General features: G+C 49.6%; 1 long non-coding RNA gene and 1 pseudogene across 1 annotated transcript; one reads left to right on the forward strand and one right to left on the reverse strand.

The window, feature by feature from the left end:
• Positions 1-337: 337 nt before the first annotated feature.
• Gm40009 lies at positions 338-20,934 on the forward strand. The gene is made up of 3 exons (XR_867064.2): positions 338-415; positions 5,478-5,591; positions 20,098-20,934. It is a non-coding gene; the product is annotated as a predicted gene, 40009 (long non-coding RNA).
• Gm14303 (predicted gene 14303) lies at positions 15,451-15,786 on the reverse strand (annotated as a pseudogene).
• Positions 20,935-21,414: the final 480 nt, after the last annotated feature.

The raw sequence follows: 21,414 nt of genomic DNA on the forward strand, positions 1-21,414 counted from the left end.
CAGCAGCATCCACTTGGTGCTGACCTTAGAGATAAGAGATCGAAGGGTAGAGGATTCCTAGATTCCTCTCCTGTGGCTTTAGAGAGCCATCAACCAAGGCAGCATGTGGCAGGAGAGTCCCTTGCATGAAGGCCCCAAGAAGATAGAAGGGCCCTTGTGTGACGCTGGGAGAGCCTAGGTTACGTTGGAGACATTAACATGCTGAAGATTCCAGAGCCATGATACACCTGCCAAGAAGAGCTGCCCACGGGGAGTGGAAACATCCCAAGAGCGAGTCATGTGCTTCAGGTAGCAAAGTGGGAAGGGTGGAGCTGTCTAAGCCAGTCACATCAGATGTGGAGCTACGGGGTTTTGGAGTTTGTCCTGCTTGGTCCAGTGTTTCCTCTCTGTGCCCCCATTCCTCCTTTCTGGAAAGGTAATTTATATTCCATGCCATTATATGTTGGAAAGATGTAATTTGCCTTTTGATTTTTATGGGGGTTATAGTTAAGAGGTTGCCCTGAGGCTCAGAAGAGACACTCGGCTTTTCAACAGTGTTGGGTGTGTGGAAGACTAAGGGAACTTTTGAAGTTGGACCAAAGGTGTTTTGCATTATGATATGACCACGAACCTTTGCGGGCCCGGAGTGGGATGTGATGGTTTGAACAGGAATGTCCCCCACAGGCTCACAGAGTTGCATACTTGGTCCTCAGCTGCTAGCACTATTTAGAGGTTTGGTAGGTACAGCCTTGAAGAAAGTATGTCACTGGATGTGGCCTTGAAAGTTTAAAGACTGTGACATTTCCAGTTCACTCTCTCTTTGAGCTTGTGGGTCAGGATGTGAGTTCTCGGCTTCCAGGCCCTTCCAGCAAGTCAGCAGCTTGTTGGCACACGTCTGCTCTGCAGACACGGACTGGAAACTTGTAAGGCAAGGAATAGGAAACCCTTCAGCTGCTTCTGCTCAGGGTGCTTCACCACAGCAGCAGGAAAGAAACGAATGCAGCTACATAAGATCTTGTCCCAACTAAGCACAGAACGAGGGCCAGGCAGTGTGGCTCAGTGGGCAGAGGCACTCGCTTGCAGGTCTGATGACCTCAGGTTCCATCCCTGGATCCCACAAAGTAGAAGAGAAAACTGGCTCTTGAGAGTTGTCCTATGAGCTCCACATGCATGTGCCTGCATAGACACACACACACGGACATGGACACGGACACATACAGACACATATGTACACAGAGACACACAGACAGACACACACATACACATGAAAAAAACATACCGTGCATGGTGGTGTATACTTTTAATGCCAGCACTCAGGGTGCAGAGGGAAGTGGGTCTCTGTGAGTCTGGTCTACATAGTGAGTTCCAGGACAGTCAAGCTAAATAGAGAGACCTTGTCTCAGAAAACAAAGCAAAAGGAACCCACGATAACTTGGATGATGTACTAGTTTACTTACCAGTTACAGAGATAAAACACCACCGCCAAGACAACTGAGAGAAGGCAGGAGGCAGCAGGAGCAGGCTCAGATTTTAAACCACAAGTGAGAAACAGAGCAAGCACCCTTGCAACGGCATGGGTCTTTTTCCTACTTTTAATTTATATGTACATGTGTGTGCCTGAATGTATGTGTGTACTGAGTGTGATGTGTGGTATGTGTGTGCAGTAAGTGTGTGCACAGTGAATGTGACTATATGTGGTGTGCATGCAGTGAGTGTATTGCAGTGAGTGTGCAGTGTGTATATGCAGTATGTGAAGTAAGTGTGTGCAGTGTGTGTGCGTGCAGTGAGTGTGTGTGCAGCAAGTGTGCAGCGAGTGTGTGCGCAGTGTGTGTGCAGTGTAAGTAGTGAGTCTGTGCAGTGTGTGTGCACAGTGAGTGTATGTGCAGTGTGTGCAATGAGTGAGTGTGTGCGGCAAGTGTGTGTGCAGTGTATGCAGTGAGTGCAGTGTGTGTGCTCCCACACTATGTTCATGCAGGAACTACACCACATCTGCGTATCTGTCTTGTCTTCTGTCTCAGTCCGTCTCATATTGCTAAAACAGAACACCTAAAATCAGATCACTAACAGAGAACAGAAAAGCATCCATCTTGTTGGTTTCCAGTTATTTATGTTTTGTTTTTTTCTGCCATGCTGGGAATGTAGGCCAAAGCCTGGGCCGCAGTAAGCACTTCACACACTCGCTGCGCTCTACCCCGGAGACCCAGGATGTATGTGAGCAAGAGGTGGACCTCTGTCTGGTGCATGGCCAGGGTCTTCTGGCTAAGCTGTGCTGTGGAACTTGTGACAAGTATGAACTTGTCCGTGCAGGTCTCTCCACCCTGGGAGCCCCACCCTCACCTCATGGAATCCTAATGACCTCTCAAAGTCACACAAGGGAATCTCACTAACACACAGTTTGGAAGTCAAGCCTGTAGTACACAGATATTTGAGGGATACACTCAAATTCTATTATCCTGCTGTGAGATGCTGCTGGACGTGGGCGGCCATAATTAAAGGAGCACTTGGGACGTTTTCTGCTAATTTTAGGATGGTGGGCCAATTCAACTTCCGCCACAACCCCAGAGGGGCTTTTGGTTCTGTCTGTGGCTTTGCTGTAGTTCTTCTCAAGGTCAAACATTGACCTTGGGTGACCTTGGGTGTCTGATTCTTCCGCCTCTACCTGCAGAATGCCGAGATGGCAGGCGCCTGCCGCCCCACCATATCTGGTTTATGTTGTGCAAAGTCTCTCCCTCCTGAGCCACATTCCCAGCAGATGATGGGTCTTCCATAGCTGCATTTCACAGATGGGGAAGCAGCAGTGTGCAGGGCTTGGCCACCCCTTATGAGAACTCCACAGCGGCAGGTGAGTGACAGAGCTTCTCACACCAGCAGCCAGGCTGCAGAGACAAGCTCTGATCCCAGCGGCTCTGCAGTCCTTTGCAGTCCTCTCAGAGACACAAAGGGTGGAGGCAGCATGAGCAAGCTTGGTTCTCTCTGCTGGGAACCTTGACAGACACAGGGTTGGAGGTTCTCCGTGGGAGGTCAAGGTCTTGCTGCTCAGTGACTTATGGCTTGGGTAGTCCGTGAGTCCTCTCTCTGGCAGAGACTAGACCTAAAGGGTTGCTAAAGAATTCCTTGGAAACCAGTTTTTTCAGCTTCCCTCTGTGGGGTGAAGCTCCCACAAAGTACCTTCATGAGGAAGTGGGTGAGGGCTGCCAACCTTTGAGACGGTGGGCAGGCCTTGGCAGAGAGTTGGGACTCTAGGCAACCTTTCAGGTCATGTGGTGCAGATCCCAGAAGCAAGACACACTTTTGACCCTGACTTGGGTCAGGTCAGGTCAGCCTAGGCCCTCAGTATGGCCCTTCCGTTAGCTTTCTCCCGGTTGTGCCCTGGTAAGCTGCCGGGGCTGTGGGGGAACCTGGGTCTGCACTTTTTGTTCTTGTCCAGGCCCTGGTCTCTACCTTTCCTCTCCCTCTCCTGATTGATCCGTTGCTCTGATCCTTTGCCACTCCTTGGCCTGTAGACCAAGACATGGTTCTAAAGAAGAAAACCTGCCCAGTGTGCAGCTGGTCCTCCATCCTACACTGCATGCACTTCCTCGCTTCCCTTTAGACAGAACCCTTGCTATACCCCATCTTTATCTCTTTCTCCCCAGGCTGGCTTCTGTCCATCCCCCTTGTTGTGGGTAGGTTTAAAAGTCAACTTGGTGCAATCTAGAATTATCTGGGAAAAGAATCTTAATGAGGGGTGTCTAGATCAGGTTGGTCTGTGAGCGTGCTTGAGGGGAGTGGGTTTTTTGTTTTTTGTTTTGTTTTGTGTTTTTGTTTTTGTTTCTGTTTTTGTTTTTTGAGACAGGGTTTCTCTGTGTAGCCCTGGCTGTCCTGGAACTCACTCTGTAGACCAGGCTGGCCTTGAACTCAGAAATCTGCCTGCCTCTGCCTCCGGAGTGCTGAGATTAAAGGTGTGTGCCACCACGCCGGGAGAGGGGACTGTCCACTCAGTCCCCTCAGTCTACTGTGGGTGGCGCCATTCCCTGGCTTTGGGTTCTGGAGTGTATAAGAGAGGAGAAAGTGGGAGCTGAGCAGTGACAGGCATCCATCCTCTCTGCGCTTGACTGTGGATGTGAGCAGAGCTTCAAGTCCTGCTTCCTGGGACTTCCCAGCTGTCATGGGGCTGAACCTGGAACCTTGCAGCAAAAAAAGCCCTTTCTCCCCCACCTTGCTTCTGTCAGAGTATTTTATTGCAGAAACTGGAAGGAAACTAGAGAGTGCCTTTTCCAGCCCCACACTCAAGGTGCCTCACAATTCTTTATTTTTTTAATAAAAAAAGGTGTGTGTGTGTGTGTGTGTGAGTTATGTGAGTGTGTGAGAGTGTGCGTGTGTGTGAGTATGTGTGTTTGTGAGTGAGTGTATGTGTGTGTGAGTTATGTGAGTATGTGAGTGAGTGTGTGAATGTGTGCATGTGTGTATGTTTGAGTGTGTATGTTTGTGAGTGAGTGTATGTATGTAGTGTGAATATATGTGAGTGAGTGTGTATGAGTGTGTGAGTATATTTGAGTGTGTATATGTGTTTGAGTGAGTGTGTGAGTGTATGTGAGTGTGTGTGAGTGTGTATGTGTGTTTGAGTGAGTGTGTGTGGGTGAGAGTGTGAGTGTGAGTGAGTGTGTGAGTGCATGTGTGTGTGAACCAGGCCATTCTCACATTCCTCATAGAGCCTGTGACTATCTCCCAGACACTCACCAGATCTGGTTTCTCACAGTGTTGCCATTGAAATCTTGCTAGAATAGTCAGGTGAGTCCCTTTCCAAACCCATTTCACGCTCCTGAGAAAGACTTCCCTCCTCATCTCGGCCCTCCAGACCTCTCCAGACTCCAGGGCCACTCACGCCTTAGAATACGCTCCTGGTCAGGGCTGGCCCCCAGGGCCTTAGTGCCTAGACTGGGCAGGCTTCTTCTTAATGCCTTCTTCTTTCCAATTCTGGTCAATCCCCTCCTATTCTTCTGTCCCTGGCTTGTCACTTCCTCCAGACTCTCCTGACACATCTCTCAAATCAAAACCGAGTCAGAGGGAAACACTGAGTCATCTACCCCTCTTCCCGGAGAAGGATCTGGAAAGCCAGGTTTGCATAACAATATCTGCCCTTGCCATGAGCCTTCCTTTCTGCTGAGCAGAAACAGAAAGAACACACAAATGAGAATGTGTGTGTGTGTGTGTGTGTGTGTGTGTGTGTGTGACTCAGAGGTCAATCAAATGCACACTTCGTTCACACATAAAACCTTCTCACACAGAGTCTAATGGATGGACACTGGGTTTGTCTTTCTTCTCAGTGGGTGGTCAGTTTTTCCAGTGACAGATTGGAGAATCTTCATCTGCCTTTTTTGCATTAAGTAGCTACCTGCCTGCCTGGGGTCTGACGTATACCCAGGCCTAGTCTTGTTTGTGACGTCATGTCTGGTATTTTAGACAGCTTGAGCACACTGTCAACACTGACTTTATATGTGTTGTGTTTTATAAAAAAGAAAAAGGAGCCAAAGAGATGTTTGATAGAGCGCGGTATGGTGAGGTTGGAGGAGGTGCCTCTGCGGCCCATGCTGTGGCATCCCTTTCCCCCTGACGTACCAGCCACAGGACAGGTATAGTATCAAATAGAGTTTATTTAGGGCATGGGGAGGGGAGTTGAGAAGGGAGTAGAGATATAGAAAGACAAGGGGGAGGGGAGGAGGGGAGGCAGGCCAGGAACATATGGGTTGGGGGGGGGTTGGGATGGGGGAGAGAGAGAGTCGGGGCTGGGAGAGAAGGGGCAGAGAGTAAGAGGGTAAGAGAGTGAGAAGGGAGCTGGGCATGGTGGTACACGCCTTTAATCCCAGCACTTGGGAGGCAGAGGCAGGCGGATTTCTGAGTTCGAGGCCAGCCTGGTCTACAAAGTGAGTTCCAGGACAGCAAGGACTATACAGAGAAACCCTGTCTCAAAACAACAACAACAACCAAAACCAAAACAAAAACAAAAACGCACAAACAAACAAAAAAAAGAGAGTGAGAAGGGGACAAGCAGCCTCTTTTATAGTGAGTCTGGCACACCGTGCTGTTGCCAGGTAACTGTGGAGCGGAGCCTAGAAGGAATGCTAGCAATCTGTTTTTGAAATTTTTATTTCTTTATTTTATGTATATGACTCTGGATGTATATCTGTACCCCATGTGGGTGGGGTGCCATGGGAGACCAGAAAGGGGTCTCAGATCCTCTGGAACTGGAGGAGCAGATGATCGTGAGGCTCTGTGTGGGTGCTGGGAATTGAACCCCCGCTCCTCTGGAAGAGCGGCCAATACCCTTAACTGCTGGGCCATCTCTCCAGCCCCTGGAAGGTTAACTTTACATCACAGTGACTGTGTTCCAAGTGTTTAACAGACACTGGAGGTGGGGTAGGAATTATGGGTAAATGGATGAAGGCTGAAGGATGAAACTGTTCTTAGCCCAGACCCCTCGAAGCTGTGCGTGGTCAACCTCCAGGCATTCCACGCCCCATCTCTCCTCTCCTTTCTTCCTTCCTTTCTTTCCTTCTTTCTTTCTTTCTTTCTCTCTTTCTTTCTTTCTTTCTCTCAACTACTCTTTTTTTTTAATTGTATTTTATTTATTATTATACGTAAGTAGACTGTAGCTGTCTTCAGACAGACCAGAAGAGGGCGTCATATCTCACTACAGATGGTTGTGAGCCACCATGTGGTTGCTGGGATTTGAACTCAGGACCTTCGGAAGAGCAGTCAGTGCTCTTCTTACCCGCTGAGCCATCTCACCAGCCCCTCTCTTTCTTTCTTAAGGTCTTGTTCATCCTGAACACTAGTCTACCCTTCTTCCTCATGGGTAGTTCATTTTGCCACCAGGCACAAGACCAGACACGTCTCCCACTTGTGGAATCACAGAACCACAGTGGAACAGGACGGGTTTTTGGAGTGCCCATGGCTAGCCTCCCTTATCAGCTGAGGCTGCTCAGCCACAGCCATGACTGTGGGAGTGCGGGGAGCCGCAGGTGCTGGCTGCAGAAGGAGGAGGGATTAGCAGAGCCCGGGTATACTTGAAGTCCAAGATACTTCAGTGTATCCATTGCTTCTTTCTGTTTGATTGTGTTAAGATCTCTGCAAATGGCTACAAAAACAGATGCAGGCTTAGAGATAGAGACTAGGGTGTGGCCCCAGCCAAGTGGCGCCTGTTTATAATCTCACACACAATCTCACACACTCATGACAGAGGCAGGAGGATCACCACATGCCCAAGGCCAGCCTGGTCTATGTAACAAGTCTCTGTGTCAAAAAAAAATAGACAGGTTTGGCTGAATACACCTCTTTAACCCTAACATGGGGAGGCAGAGGCGGCAGATCTCTGCCAGTTGGAGGCCAGATTGTTTATGTAATGAGACCCTGGGTCAAAAAGAGAAACACAGAAAGAGAAGGGGGTGGGGAGGGAAAGGGGGAGGGGAGGGAGAAGAGAGAAGAGAGGAGGGGGAGAGGGAGAGAGGGGGAGAGGGAGAGAGGGAGAGAGAGGGAGAGGGGGAGAGAGGGAGAGAGAGGGAGAAGACCCTGGCCATCCCTTCCTGACACCTACTCTTTAATGGAAATGCCTTACAAGCAAACGCTTAGCCTTAGTTCTCCACCTTGTGGTCAAACTGTGGCATTGCGTTCCCCCCCCCCATGCTTTAGGCTCACGCATGGAGGGAGGATTTGGAGTCAGGATTAAGGCTTCTCTCCAAAGTCCCAATGTAAGGGCTGAGACCAATTCCTGGTCCTCACAACCCCAAGCCACAGTTCCCAACGATACAACTGAAGACACACCTCTCAGAGTAAAGGCCCAAGGAGAAGAGAATTGAAAGCCATCACTGTGTCTCAAGAAAGTGTGTGTGTGTGTGTGTGATCTTTGTGTATGTCTGCATGTATATGTATCTGTGTATATCTATGTATATCTGTGTTTTGGCCTCAAACTTACAGGGACCCTCCTGCTCCTGCTTCCTGGGGGCTGGGGCTGTGGAGTACACACACACACACACACATACACACCAGCCTCGGCCTTCCTCCAGAGAGGAAGAAGTGAAAAGAAAGCAACGGGCAACATTTTACATTGATTTTATTTTATTTAATTAGTTAGCTCACATACATAATAATGATTTTCTTTACCAAAAAAAAAAAAAGTGCTGTTGACGTCATGAATTTGCATGTCATCTGCACTAAGGCCTGGTGTCCTTCCCGTCAGCACATGTGTGCACAGTTCTGGGGTCTGAATTTGGAACTCAGAGCCTGGGGCTTCAAACTCCAGGTGGGGACTGACCAGGAAGATAGTGAGTCCGCAGGGTATTCCCGAGCGGGGCTCAGGAATGAAGTTAGTAAGGCCAGAAGTCATACCTCCCTTCACGCCGGGCTTCTTCCTGCTCACGGCCAGCTCCCTCCAATGGAGCCTGCGCTGCGAGGCATGTGTCAGGTGCGCAGAATGTAAGGCATCTGGCGATGAGCTTGCCCAACACTCCCTGGATTTTCAGAAGAGGAAACTGGAAGGCTGAGGGAAGAGAGGCCTCCCCTCAGGACACCGCGCAGCTATCAGGAACTGCGTGTGTGTGAGCGGCAGCTGCAAACTGTGTGTCTGAGGTCACAGCCCTTCATCCACATCTGGCAAACAGCTCCTTCTGCAGCAGCCTTGAAAATCTGTACTTTATAGCTCTGCTGTCTTACCTTCCCAGAGTCCTTGCTAATCTCCCAGATAGGAAACTGGCCCTGGGAAGATAGCGTGGTGTGGGGGTATCCAACTTATCTTCTGGGACAGCTTTGTGATCCAACACAAGATCTAAGAACATCGTAAGATTTTGTTTTATGATATTGTAATTCTGTCCAGTTCTCAAGTATGAGCTTTATAGATGACAACTAGTGTCAGAATGCCACGTAAAATAAATACATGCATGTTCTCACAACCCATGGGCCATGTTGGACATCTCTGTAAGGCTAAGACTTGGTGAGAGCTGCCCAGTCTCCACTGGACTCCAGGCAAGGGGCTCATCACCACTGACGTGTGTGATCCACACACAAAAGGCTCTGAGCTGTTCCGGAAGGCAGTGGGGTGAAAGGGTTGGGGTCGGGTGATTCGCAGTATGTTGACCTACTGTGCATGAAGCCCTGGATCTGATCCCTAGAGCAGTTTAAACTGGGTGTGGTGATGCAGGGCACAAGCCCAGCACTTGGGAGGTAGAGGCTGGAGGGTCAGGAGTTCAAGACCATCCTCAGTTACAGAGTTCAAGGCCATCCTGGAATCCATTGGACTTTGTCTCAAGAAAGTGGGAGAAGGGACAGTTAGGCGTTCTGGGTTCGGGAGCAATGTGCTCTTGGGGAGCTATCTTCAGAGTTTATATAATTTTAGGTAAGAGGTGGGCATGGTGGTGGTTCGTGATTTTAATCCCAGGAGACAGATGCTGGAGAATCTCTGAGTTTGAGGCCAGCCTGGTCTACAGAGTGAGCCAGGACTACACAGAGAAACCCTGTCTCAGAAATAAATAAAACAAAACAAAATAACAACAACAAACCAAAAATACTTTAGGTATTTTATGCAACCTGGGTCAAATGATTACTCTCATTCAGTTCTATTCAGTGTGTGTGTGTGTGTGTGTACATGTGTGTGTGTGTCTGAGTGTGCTTGTATCTGAGTGTGTGTATGTGTGAGTGTATGTCTCTCTGTGCGTATCTGAGTGTATGCATTTGTGTGTCTAAGTGTGTATGTCTGAGTGTGAGTATCTGAGTTTGCGTGTGTCTGTATTATTGTCCAAGTGTGTCCATGTCTGAGTGTGTATATGTGTGAGTGTGTGTCTCTGTGTATATGTCTGAGTGTGAACATCTGAATGTGTGTGCACGTGTGTGTGTATGTGTGTCTTTGTCTGAGTGTGTCTGTGTGTGTGTCTCTCTGTGTGTATCTGAGTGTCTAAGTGTGTGTGTCTGAGGGTGAGTATCTGAGTGTGTGTGTGTATGTCATGAGCATGTGACAGGGATTGCACATGCAGGGGGAGGCCAGAAGTCAGTTACTCTTCTGTAGTAGGAATTTATAATCCTAATTAAGCCTACATAAAAGAGACACAATTCACTTATTTTACTTACAAGCCATAAGCCTAGATTGGGCATATCTAAGGCTATGCTAACTTATTCCCCAGTTATAACGTGCCTTGTTACTGGCTATTCCTCCTGGTCACACAGTTCTGGTCCATAGTGGTTTCCTCCTCTGTTCCCCGTCTTCCTCTCTCTCTCTTTCCCTACAACCCCTCTCATGAACCTCCAGTCCCACCTTTCTCCCTCCACTGCCCAATCACAGCTCTGGTTCCCATGGCATCCCACCTTTCTCCCTCCACTGCCCAATCACAGCTCTGGTTCCCATGGCATCACTCGGGTACCGGAGGATCTGCTCCCCACATCTTCAGGGTCCAGCATTTAGCATTGGATACCAGCAGCACCACACCACTCCTCTCTTGCCCTTACTTTTTTGTGACAGGGACTCTCACTGAACCACAAGCTTGCCGATTCAGCTGGACTGTTCAGCAGGGAGGCCTAGGAACCCTCTTGTCCGTTACCCCACTGCTGGGATTACAGGCGTCCACTCCTTACCAACTCTGTGGGTGCTGGGGACCTGCATCTGTGTCCTCACGCTGTGTAACAAGCGCTTCACCCACGCAACATTTCCATTCTTATATTTCAACGTGAAGTGAAAGCTATAAAATGGGTTTGCTGGGTTGAGGACGCAGCTCAGGGGCAAAGGGTTTGCCAAGCATGACTAGGCCTCCCCAGGCTCCACTCCCAGTAACACACACACACACACACACACACACACACACACACTTGCACAATGTATTCATGCACATACACATATACACACTGACACACATACACACACACATACATGTTCACACACATGCACACACATATACACTCAAACACATGCACTCACACACATGCATACACATGTACAGGCATGTGCACATACACACACAAACACACATACTTGCTCACACACATACATACACGCTCACACACATACACACACATGCATGCTCACACACATGCACACACATACACATATACACTCAAACACATGCACTCACACACATGCATACACATGTACAGGCATGTGCAAACACACACATACACACACATGCACAAACACACATACTTGCTCACACACATACACACTCACACATACATACATACAAGCTCACACACATACACACTCACACACATGCACTCACACACATATACATGTATGGTTACGCTCACCCTTACACACACACATACACACGTACACAGGCACACATGTACAAACACTTGTACTCACTTACACAGTCTCCTTTTCTGCTCCTGGAGGCACCTCAACAGCTTTGTGCCACACCCTGCTGTGGGAACCAGAGGACCAGAGAACCTGCATGCTTTGGGCAATACTCAGGGCTGGGAAGGACAGCTCCTTCCTTCCTGCTTGACAGTGCACTCTGCAGAGAGGAGCTGAGACGCCTCTCACTGGAAATACCCCAGCTTCTCCCCAGCCAACCCCTGCTGCCCCAGGAGACTTGGAACAGCCTGCTGAGAGCAGAGGGTGAGATGGAGATGCAGGTGTCTCCCAGGGGAGATGCTGGCCCTGAATTCTCCTCCTCCCCATAGCAGCTCAAAGCCACAGGGTGGGGCTCGGTGGCAGAGTTCATCCAAAATGCAGGAAGTCCTGGCTTCCACCCTCACAAGGCAAGCAAGGCAGAATAACTACACACTGGCTTCCCCGACTAGTATCGCAGGCCACATGTGGGCTATAGATAGGAAGGACTGGGCTTCAGCTGCTTGCTGGTCCTTCATAAGTAGTGGGACTCAGCTGGGGTGGGTGACAGGAATCTTTCCACTCATGGGCATGGGGTAGTGAATGGGCTATGAAGGGTAAGAGCCAGGAGCTTCCTTTCTGGGCCTTATACTCTCAAGACTCTTTGGGGGCACGGGTATCTCCTCCTTACCACCAGTAAGACCTGCCTGTCTTGGACTCTTACTCGGCTTCACAAACTCAGGTGACAATCTCTGTCCACTCTTAAGCTTTAGAGCCTGCAGCTGTGATACCCCAATCTCTACATACAATAGCACATACTAAAAATATCTCCTTCTGCCGGGCAGTGGTGGCACATGCCTTTAATCCCAGCACTTGGGAGGCAGAGGCAGGTGGATTTCTGAGTTCGAGGCCAGCCTGGTCTACAGAGTGAGTTCCAGGACAGCCAGGGCTACACAGAGAAACCCTGTCTCAAAAACAAAACAAAAATATCTTCTTCTTTGTAGTTGCTATTTTCTGTTTTACTTTGTAAACATTTGTTTCCTTAGAGAGAGTTTAACAAAACCCAGGCTGGCTGCCAACTTACCATGTGGTTGAGAGGCTGGGGAGGACTTTGAACTCCTCATCCCCCTGCCTCCACCTTCTGGGGGCCTGGACTACAGTGTGCACACCATCACATCCCGCGTGTTCCTGACTGAGAGGACAGAGAGCCAAGGGTGGACGGGATAGCAGAATGAACGTCATACAACTTTCCAGAGTGTGGCGATTTTATCTGAATGTTCAATACACGACACAGAAGTGGTTGCCGATATACAGGCGTGCCTCCAGGCAGAGCACACGTGTGCACACATGTATACATACCCGTCTATGCTGACCACCATGAGAACTTAGGAGAAGTAGCACCCAAGAGCAATGGGCACCTCGCTCCCAGGTCTTGATTTCTGAATATTACCGTTTGCTAAGAGGGACTGCGATCCCATGGAGAAGAGGCTATTTACCTAGCTGTGGGACTCATATCTGAAATCCCAGCACTTAGGAGCTCAAGAGGCTGAGGCAGGAGGATCACGTGTGATCAGATCAACCTGATCCTGTATCAAAGCAAAACCAAACAGGGCTACGGATAATGGCCTAGGCCTGACATACACAGGGTGTGGTGGTGCGTGCCCACAATTCCAACACTAGGGAGATGGAGGCAGGGTGTTTATAAAGCTACTTAGAGAGTTCAAATCAAACCTAGGCCACAGAAGAGTCTTGCTTTCAGGAGGAAGGAGAGGGGCAAATGTGGAGCTGGTATTGAAGCCGGGTAATGGAGTACTTATTCAACACAGCAATGCCCTGGGTTAGATGGCCAGTAGTCTAGGGAAGGGAACCCATGAGGAAGAGTGAAAGTGCTTGCTCACGTCATCTGCAAGCTTGAGTCTGGAGAGAGATGTGGATTTAGGAAGCACTTGGCTCATCCCACGTCGAACCTCAGGATGAAGCTTCACTGGCCAGATGTGATGGAGAGATCGTAGGTAAGTCACTGCAGACTTGCAGGAAGGAGAGGACAGGCTGTGGGAGCCAGACAGCCTTCCAGACAGCCCCTCATGACTTCTGTCCTCTCTCTCATATACGCATGAGTCCCCTCCCACACTGTAGGAGACTGATCCATGCAATGACAGGACACAGTTACAGGGTAGGGGGAGCTGCAGCTCTGTGGGGGTCTCGTTCACCTGCATCATTTGAAAGATTTATTTTCTTGGTCTGTGTTCACGTGTACATAAAAGAACAAGACAGGACAGAAAGATGGCTCGTCAGTTATGAGCACTTGTTTCCAGAGGGCCTGAGTTTTGTTCTCCACATGCAAGTTACACTCACACTAGTGTGTGTCGTCATTCATTCCTTAAGTACCATCAAACCTTGTTTGAGATAGGCTTTCTGGCTGGCCTGGAACTTGATAAGTGTGTTAGTCTGGCAGGGCAGAGAGCTCAGGATCACCGATTCTGGGATTTCCTCTCCACTGTACAACACAGCTATACTGGCTGGTTTGATGTGTCAACTTGCCACAAGCTGGAGTTAGCAGAGAAAGGAGCCTCCCTTGAGGAAATGCCTCCATGAGATCCAGCTGTAAGGCATTTTCTCAATGACCAAGGGGGGAGGGCCCCTTGTGGGTGGTGCCATGCATGGGCTGGTGGTCCTGGGTTCTATAAGAAAGCAGTCTGAGCAAGCCAGGGGAAGCAATCCAGTAAGCAGCATCCCTCCATGGTCTCTGCATCAGCTCCTGCTTCCTGCCCTGTGTTGAATTCCAGTCCTGACTTCCTTTGGTGATGAATGGCAATATGGAAATGCAAGCTGAATAAACCCTTTCCTCCCCAGCTTGCTTCTTGGTCATGATGTCTGTGCAGGAGTAGAAACCCCGACTAAGGTAGCAGCTTTTCTTGTCTTGTCTTTTCTTTTCTCTTCTTTTTGTTTTCCTTTTCTTGTGGGTTTTTGGAGTGAACTCGTTGCATGGCAAGCACCGCATGCCTGAGCCCTCCCCCCACCCCGGCCCACACACACGCATGTAGGCTCTGTCTGCCGTGCTGCATGCATACAACAGTTCTTGGGTTCTAAGAAAACAGTCCTTGAGATGTGGTCTCTGCCTTACCATCCAATTCCTGGTCCCACTCCACTGGAATGAGAAACCCTGGGACTGGATGGAGCCAGGCAACCAGAGCTTAGTAAGTGTCCAGGAGTCCCTGTGGACAGCAGCGTCTGGCAGTCTTTGTCTAGCTTTGGAAGACAGCCAGTTGGGGAAGGTGGGTCAGTTCTGAGCAGGAACAAGGAAGGACCTTCTTTTGAGGACCAAAGAGAGCTTCAGATCTTCCTTAGGCCACTTGGCCTTGGTTATTCCTAGGCGGAGTCCACAGCCCCATCCCTGGGAAGTGGACGTTGCCCCACACGATTGAGACTCCACTTGGTTTGCCCCTGTTTGAAATCCTGGGCTTCTTTTTATTTTTTTCAAAGGGGATTATATTTAAATTATTAGACAACATTTCAATTATCTTTCAATTATTTAGAAATTTAAAATTTATTATTATACGATTGTGTGTATGGCAGGGTTCACATCGCAACATGCATATGGAGGCCAGAGAACAACTAGGGGGAGTCAGTTCTCTCCTCCCACTGGGATCTGGGAACTGAACTCAGGAGGTTGGGTTTGTGTAGCGAGGGCCTTAGTCTGCGCCGTCAGCTCACTGACCCTCAATTAAAAAAAAAAAATGTACTGTGGTGTGTGTTTGTGTGTGAGAGAGAGTATTGTGCACAGTGACTGCGTGTGTGAGTGTGATGTGTGTGTGTGTCTGTCACATGGGTATGAGTGAGAAGGCCACACAGGATGTCCTGTGCCTTCCTCTAACACTCTCTACTGTATTCCTGTGAGACGGAGTCCCTCACTGGAACAAAAACTTGATGTGCCAGTCAGACAGGCTGGCCTGGGGGTTCCCATCCTCAGCACTGGGGCTACAGGCACCCATGGCCATGCCCAGAGTTTTACGTGGGTCCTGGGGATTTGAACTCAGTTCCTCACACTTGCAGGGCAAGCTCTGTTACCTACTGAGCCATCATCTCCCCAGCTCTGGCAAACAGTTCATTCCTCTACTGACAAGGCAGCACAAGCTGCTGTTGTGTGCCGAATACCACATGCCTGCTTAGGTGTCTATTGAGACTTTTTTTTTTTTTTTTTTTTTTTTTTTTTTAAAGTTCTTCACATTTTTATTCTTTGTGTACAAAGACTAGCATGATCGGTTCCACTTGGTAGTAGTCAGTCGAATCCATTCAAGGTCGCTTAGTCCAACTTAATGAAGCCTATGTCCTTCGCGTACTGCCGGAAGCACTGGCGGCACATGTTCAGCCCGTATTTGCGGATCAGACCGTGGCGGTTGGAGCAGACGCGGCAAGAGCGGGAACCCTGGCCGAACTTCCGTGGGTGACTCCAGTAGAGCTGCTGGTGACCCATCTTGCCTTCAGACGCCCAACGAGGAGAAAGGAACGAGTCGGCTCGCCTATTGAGACTTTTAAACATCTTTTTGATTTTGAGCCAAGGTCCCATTCTGTAGCCCAGGCTGGGCTATAACTCATAGTACAGTCTGGGCTGACCTCAAACTCCCAACACCTCTGCTGTTTCAGTTTTAGGATTACAAATATGAGTTGCCATGCCTGATATTTTGTTTGTCCTTGAACGAGGACTAGATGGTGTAGTTGTCTGCAGAAAAATCACGTTCCACAGCAATGCCAAAAAAAAAAATAATAATAATAAGCAGCTATCTTCCTCATGTAAGCACCTTGAGGTGACCTAGAAAACAATTTACTAGTCTTTTGACCCAGAAAACCCTTCAAATCACACAAAGCAAGAGGTTCAAATCGGTATCATGGCCAAGCCATTGAGGGAGTGCTTATCTGAAAAGCCACCTTACATTTGGAAGATACCACTCTAAAGAGACAAATGTCGGCCATCCTGGTGATGTAATGGTGTCAGTACGCATGCCCAAGACAAACGGTAGGGCTGGACGCAGGATCCGTGGCCCAAACAGTGCTGAAGTTTTGCTGTGAGTGCCGCAGCACTTAAGGTTTGGCTGTAGATTCTCTCTCATCATCAAACAGGTCCAGGGCACCCAAGATGGAGTCCGTGTGTATCAGTGCCTCCTGTCTCATGGAGGTGACCCTCATTAAAGAGGAACAAACTGTTCCTAAGCCAGAAGAGGAGGTTGCACTGAAGAAAAAGATGAAAAAAAAAAAATCCCAGTGGGTGGAGCCTGGTGTGGTGGAGCCCGGTGGGTGGAGCCATGTGCGTAGAGCCCAGTGGTTGGAGCACGGTGGGTGGAGCTCAGTGTGGTGGAGCCCGGTGTGGTGGAGCCTGGTGTGTTGGCGCCTGATGGGTGTAGTCTGGTGCATAGAATCTGGTGTGGTGGAGCTTGGTGTGGTAGGGCATGGTGTGTTAGAGCCCGGTGCGTGGGTCCCAGTTTAGTGGTGCACATCTTTAATCACAGTCTTTGGGAGGCACAGACAGGCAGTCTGTGAGTTCACAGCCAGCCAGGGTCACAAAATGGAAAACTGTCAGAAAACAGCACACAGCAAACAAAACAAAAATGAACAAACAAAACAAAAACAACAGAAAACACCTCATGACACAGAAGTAACTTGGCATAAAATAAATGCAAATGTAAAAGGTGGGATTTTTGTTTTGTTTCCCTTTGCTTTTAGACTGGAAACACCACGCAGCTCTCCCTACACAGCTTCAGCTCTGGGTACTGGCTTTAGTTCTGGCTTGGTTTTGCAGGATCCCTGAGAGTGTGAGAACCCAGGCACGTGTTGTTAGTTCAGAGACAACCAGCCTGGCTTGGGAACCAGCCACAGGGAGACTGCATGCTGTGTTGCAACACCCGTGCAGCAGGCTGGGAGCCTTTGCCCCACAGGCAAGAGGGTGCATGGGTCAAGGTCTGCATGGAAACTTCTAGAAGTATAGAAAGTGAGCTCACAAGGTTTAGCCTTTCCCAAGTCCCTCCTCATGGAAAAATCCAGCTTTCTCCCCCTGGAGAAAAGCAATAGTCACAGACATCCTGGGGACACTGGGTCTCAGGCTCCTGAGGTCTGTCCCCAGGTTGGAGTGATAAGATCTTATCACTATACAAAAGTGGTCTTGAGAATGGGCCCTGGTGGCCCTAACAAGCCAGGCCCAGCCACCTGCCCTTACCAGGATGATTAGAGAGACAGATCACAGTGAAGCAGAGAGAAGGGGGATATATCAGTGTGGCCACACTGAGAAGAGCACGCAAAGAGGTCCAGTGACCCCCAAGTCCATCTCCAGGGTCCTGGCATGGGGTTTAGGCTTAAACACAGGGCAGAGGGTGCGCAGCTAAGGAGTCTGGTCAAGGTGTGTCCTGCCTGTCACTGACCCATCGTTGCCCACTCCAGTCTCTCCTGCAAGGTGGGCCGACAGTCTGCCCAGCTGTGGACTCTTCCTGGGGACAGGCTCCTGCTCTGACTGCACCGGGTCCCAGGCTTCTGCTCCCCAGCATGGGTTCCAGGGAAATTTTTCATTCTCTGACATCTACTGTTTTAATACTCTAAAAGCTAGAGTCGGGGAAAAGTGACTTTCTAGAATGTTCTTCCTTGTCAGGGTAGAGTCATTTTCCAGCTTCTTGAGGGAAGGGGGGGTGGGGCAGGCACACTTGAGTAGTCCCTGCCGAGGGGAGGTAGAGGTAGAAGATGAATCCCTGACTCATGCGTGCCTGCGAACTGGAGGGCTGAGGTGCTTGACAGAGGCTCCGGAGAGGTCTCTGGAATTTTGATCGCTGCCTCCTCCACACCATATAAGCTCTCCTCTTGGTCGGTGCCACCATCTGGGATGCTGTTGCTATTGTTCTCTGCCTCAAATGTCTTGTGCTATCTGTAAAGCCATGCAAAAGAAGCAAGGAGGAAGAGGGTGGGGGAAGAGGAGGAGGGAGGAGAAAGAAGATGAAGGAAGAGGAGGAAGAAGGAAAAAGAAAGAAACATAAGGAGAGAGGAAAGGTGAGGAGGGAAGAGAGATTGAGAAGAGAAAGAGGAGGAGTTAGCAGTCTAGGGGAGGAGGGGGAAGAAAATAGACACAAGAGAGGAGGAGGGAGAAGAAAGTGGGGAGGAAGCAAGAGTAATGAGGAGAGGGAGGGGCTGAGAGGGGGAGAAGGGGAGACAGGAGGGAGAAGAGAGGAAGAGGAAGAAGACGAGAGAAGATGCCCTACCGCAAGCTGACCCGATGTGGCACCTTCAGCACCTAGCTCACGATTCCGTGAAATATAGATGCTCTTCCTCAGCTGCATGGAGACACAGTGCCATCTTGGCAACCAGCTGTGTGCCTCCAGAGAACAGATGTTGGGCTGAGAATGGCGAACATCTGTGGTTGTGGGAGTCCTTGAGCTTGGTCCCCATAAAGGTGTGTGATGATTTAGCTGCCCAGTGACAGACTACCTACCTGGTCATGCCAATAGTGTTGACTTCCAGTGCCTAGTGAATGTCTCTTCAGTTAGTGGCCTTTTGATTGTGTGAAGCCAGCAACCGTCTGCTTCCTTGTCCCACCTCTGATTTCCACTCTCTGTGCTGGTGTTTATTTACATTTGTCAACTTGGCAGTAGCCAGAGTTATTCAAGAAAAGGAAAGAGGCCGGGCGTGGTGGCACGCATCTTTAATCCCAGCACTCAGGAGGCAGAGGCAGGTGGATTTCTGAGTTCGAGGCCAGCCTGGTCTACAAAGTGAGTTCCAGGACAGCCAGGGCCCAGCTCACCTGGACTGGAGGTTTAAGAAAGGAAGCTGAGCAAGCCATGAGGAGCAAGCCAGTCAGCAGCACTCCTCCATAGTCTCTGCATCAGTTCCTGCCTCCAGATTCCTGCTTCGGTCGCAGCCTGGACTCCCTCCGAGATGCACCAGCTCAGTGGGCCCAGATGGGGATTTGTAAGCCAAATAAATCCTTTCTTCCCCGAGTTGCTTTTGGTGAGAATATTTAATCACAGTACTAGAGAACAAACTAAGGCACCCTGCCTCCTGTGTGTCAGGCTATCCAGAGCCAGACAATGTCCCAGGCCGTAAGGTTCCACTCTCCACTCCATTGTAAGTTTTGACTCTGTCATACATTCTTAGGGTGCCCACAGACACCAAGGGTCAGATGTGAGCAGTATTTGGTGGCCATTTGCACCAGGTTTGGTTTTTTCTGTTGTGTAGAATAAGCGCGCGCACACAGAACCATTTTGAATGCTTTCAAGGGCCTTAAGTCCATTGGTTTAAGTCCACCAGAAAAACCTGTTAATCGGGCAAAGCTGGGTTTATTACCCTTCCCAGCTCAGGACAGATCCTCCTCGTGGGCGGAGGTGCCAACTGAAGAAATTAGGGGGTAGTTGTCACCGAGTGGCAGGGCCCTGGCCCAGCGGGTTTAGATAAAATGGCTCCTTACAATGGGAACCTGGGTGGGACAGGGCAGTGTTTGAGCAGATGGCTGAGGCCAGGGTAGCAGGGTTGGAGGGCAGCGTTCCTTATCCTCCTTTGTAGGAAGGAGATCTCTTGCAGCCAGCAGGCAGGGCATATAAATTTTGCTTGACACAGTAATTTTGTGACAGTTATGACTCATTAATTACTATGCTTTGGTTTGTTTTAAGACAGGGTCACATCCTGTAGCTCAGGCTATCCTAGAACTCATGCTACAGCCCCCAGGCTGATCTCAAACTTACAATCATTCTCCTGCCTCAACTCTCAACTTCTAAAGTGCTTCGGTTACAGGCCTGCCTGAGGTACCTTGTCTGGCTAAGCTACTACATCTCAAGTCTCACACTTTGTGCTTTCTCCTACAGGTCGGGCCACCGGGGTGTATTTTCAGCAATGACAACCATACTGAAGGTTAGCTGTCTCAACCTTATCTCCAGACAACAGAGAAATTTCTCTCCCTCTTAGATTTTGGATTCAAAAGCCCAGGATCAAAGACTTGCAGCTCCTGGTGCTGGAGAAATGTCTCAGTGCGCTAAGACCACACACTGCTCTTGCAAAGGACCCAGGTTCGGTTCCCAGCTCCTACACGGCTGCTCATAGCCATCTCTAACTCCAGAGAACCAGATGCCCCCTTCCTTCTTCTGGGAGCTCTTGCACACAGCAGTGCACATAACCTCACACGGGCACACATCCACACATGTTCATAAAATGATAAAGAAGTCTTTAGAAACAGAGTTGGGGGTGCTGCAGAGGCAGCTCCATGGTTAAGAGCACTGCTTGCTTTTCAGGAGGGCTCTGGTTTGATTCCCGACACCCACATGGCAGCTCTCAACTGTCTCTAACTCCAGTCCCAGGGGATCCAACGCTCTGATCTAGAGTCTGCAGGCACCAGGTGTGCACGTGGTACACGGATATGCTCATAGACAAAATACTCATAAATATAAAAAATAGATATCTTTAAGGACAGAGGTGCCCAGCGGCTTCCGGGGCTGTGATGTGGGTCAGCGGTGAGAGAGGTGGATCCAGGCTTCAGGCAGGAGACAAACAAACAGAATAACCTTTGTGTCCCACACAGTGCGGCTGACAGCTGGCTGTCTATTTCAGAATCGCTAGGAGAAAAGACTTAGGACGTTCCCAAGAAAGAAATGGTGGGTGTTGGAGGGGGTGCTACCTACACTAAGGACCCTGCTAGGACATGGTGTAGACAGGTGTCAGAGCACTGCCCTCAAGAGCTGGGGTGTGGCCAAGTGGCAGAATGCTGACCTACAATGCATGAAGCTATCTATGTCTGCTTGCCAGCACAAGAAGGAAGGGAGGGAAGGAGGGAAGGGAGAAGTGGAAAGAAGTGATGGAGGGAAGAGAGGGAAAGGGGATGAGGGAGGGAGGGAGGGAAGGAACAGGGGAAGGAAAGAGGCAGGGAAGGAGGGAGGCAGGGAGAGAGGGAAGAAAGGGGAGGGAGAAAGGGAAGAAGGAGGAACCAGGAAGAGAAGGAAGGGGTGAGAGTGAGGGAAGGAAGGGGGACGGAGGGAGGGAAGGGGAAGGGAGGGAGAATTACACTATACCCCATAAAAATAAATATGCAAAGTTACCATGTTCAGCTATTTTGTTGTTTGTTTGTTTAACTCGGCAGGGCGGGGCTGGAGAGAAGGCTCAACCATTGCTGGCTTTTGCAGTCCCACCAT

Source organism: Mus musculus, chromosome 2 (assembly GCF_000001635.26).
Source record: "Mus musculus strain C57BL/6J chromosome 2, GRCm38.p6 C57BL/6J".
Lineage (NCBI taxonomy): Eukaryota > Metazoa > Chordata > Mammalia > Rodentia > Muridae > Mus > Mus musculus.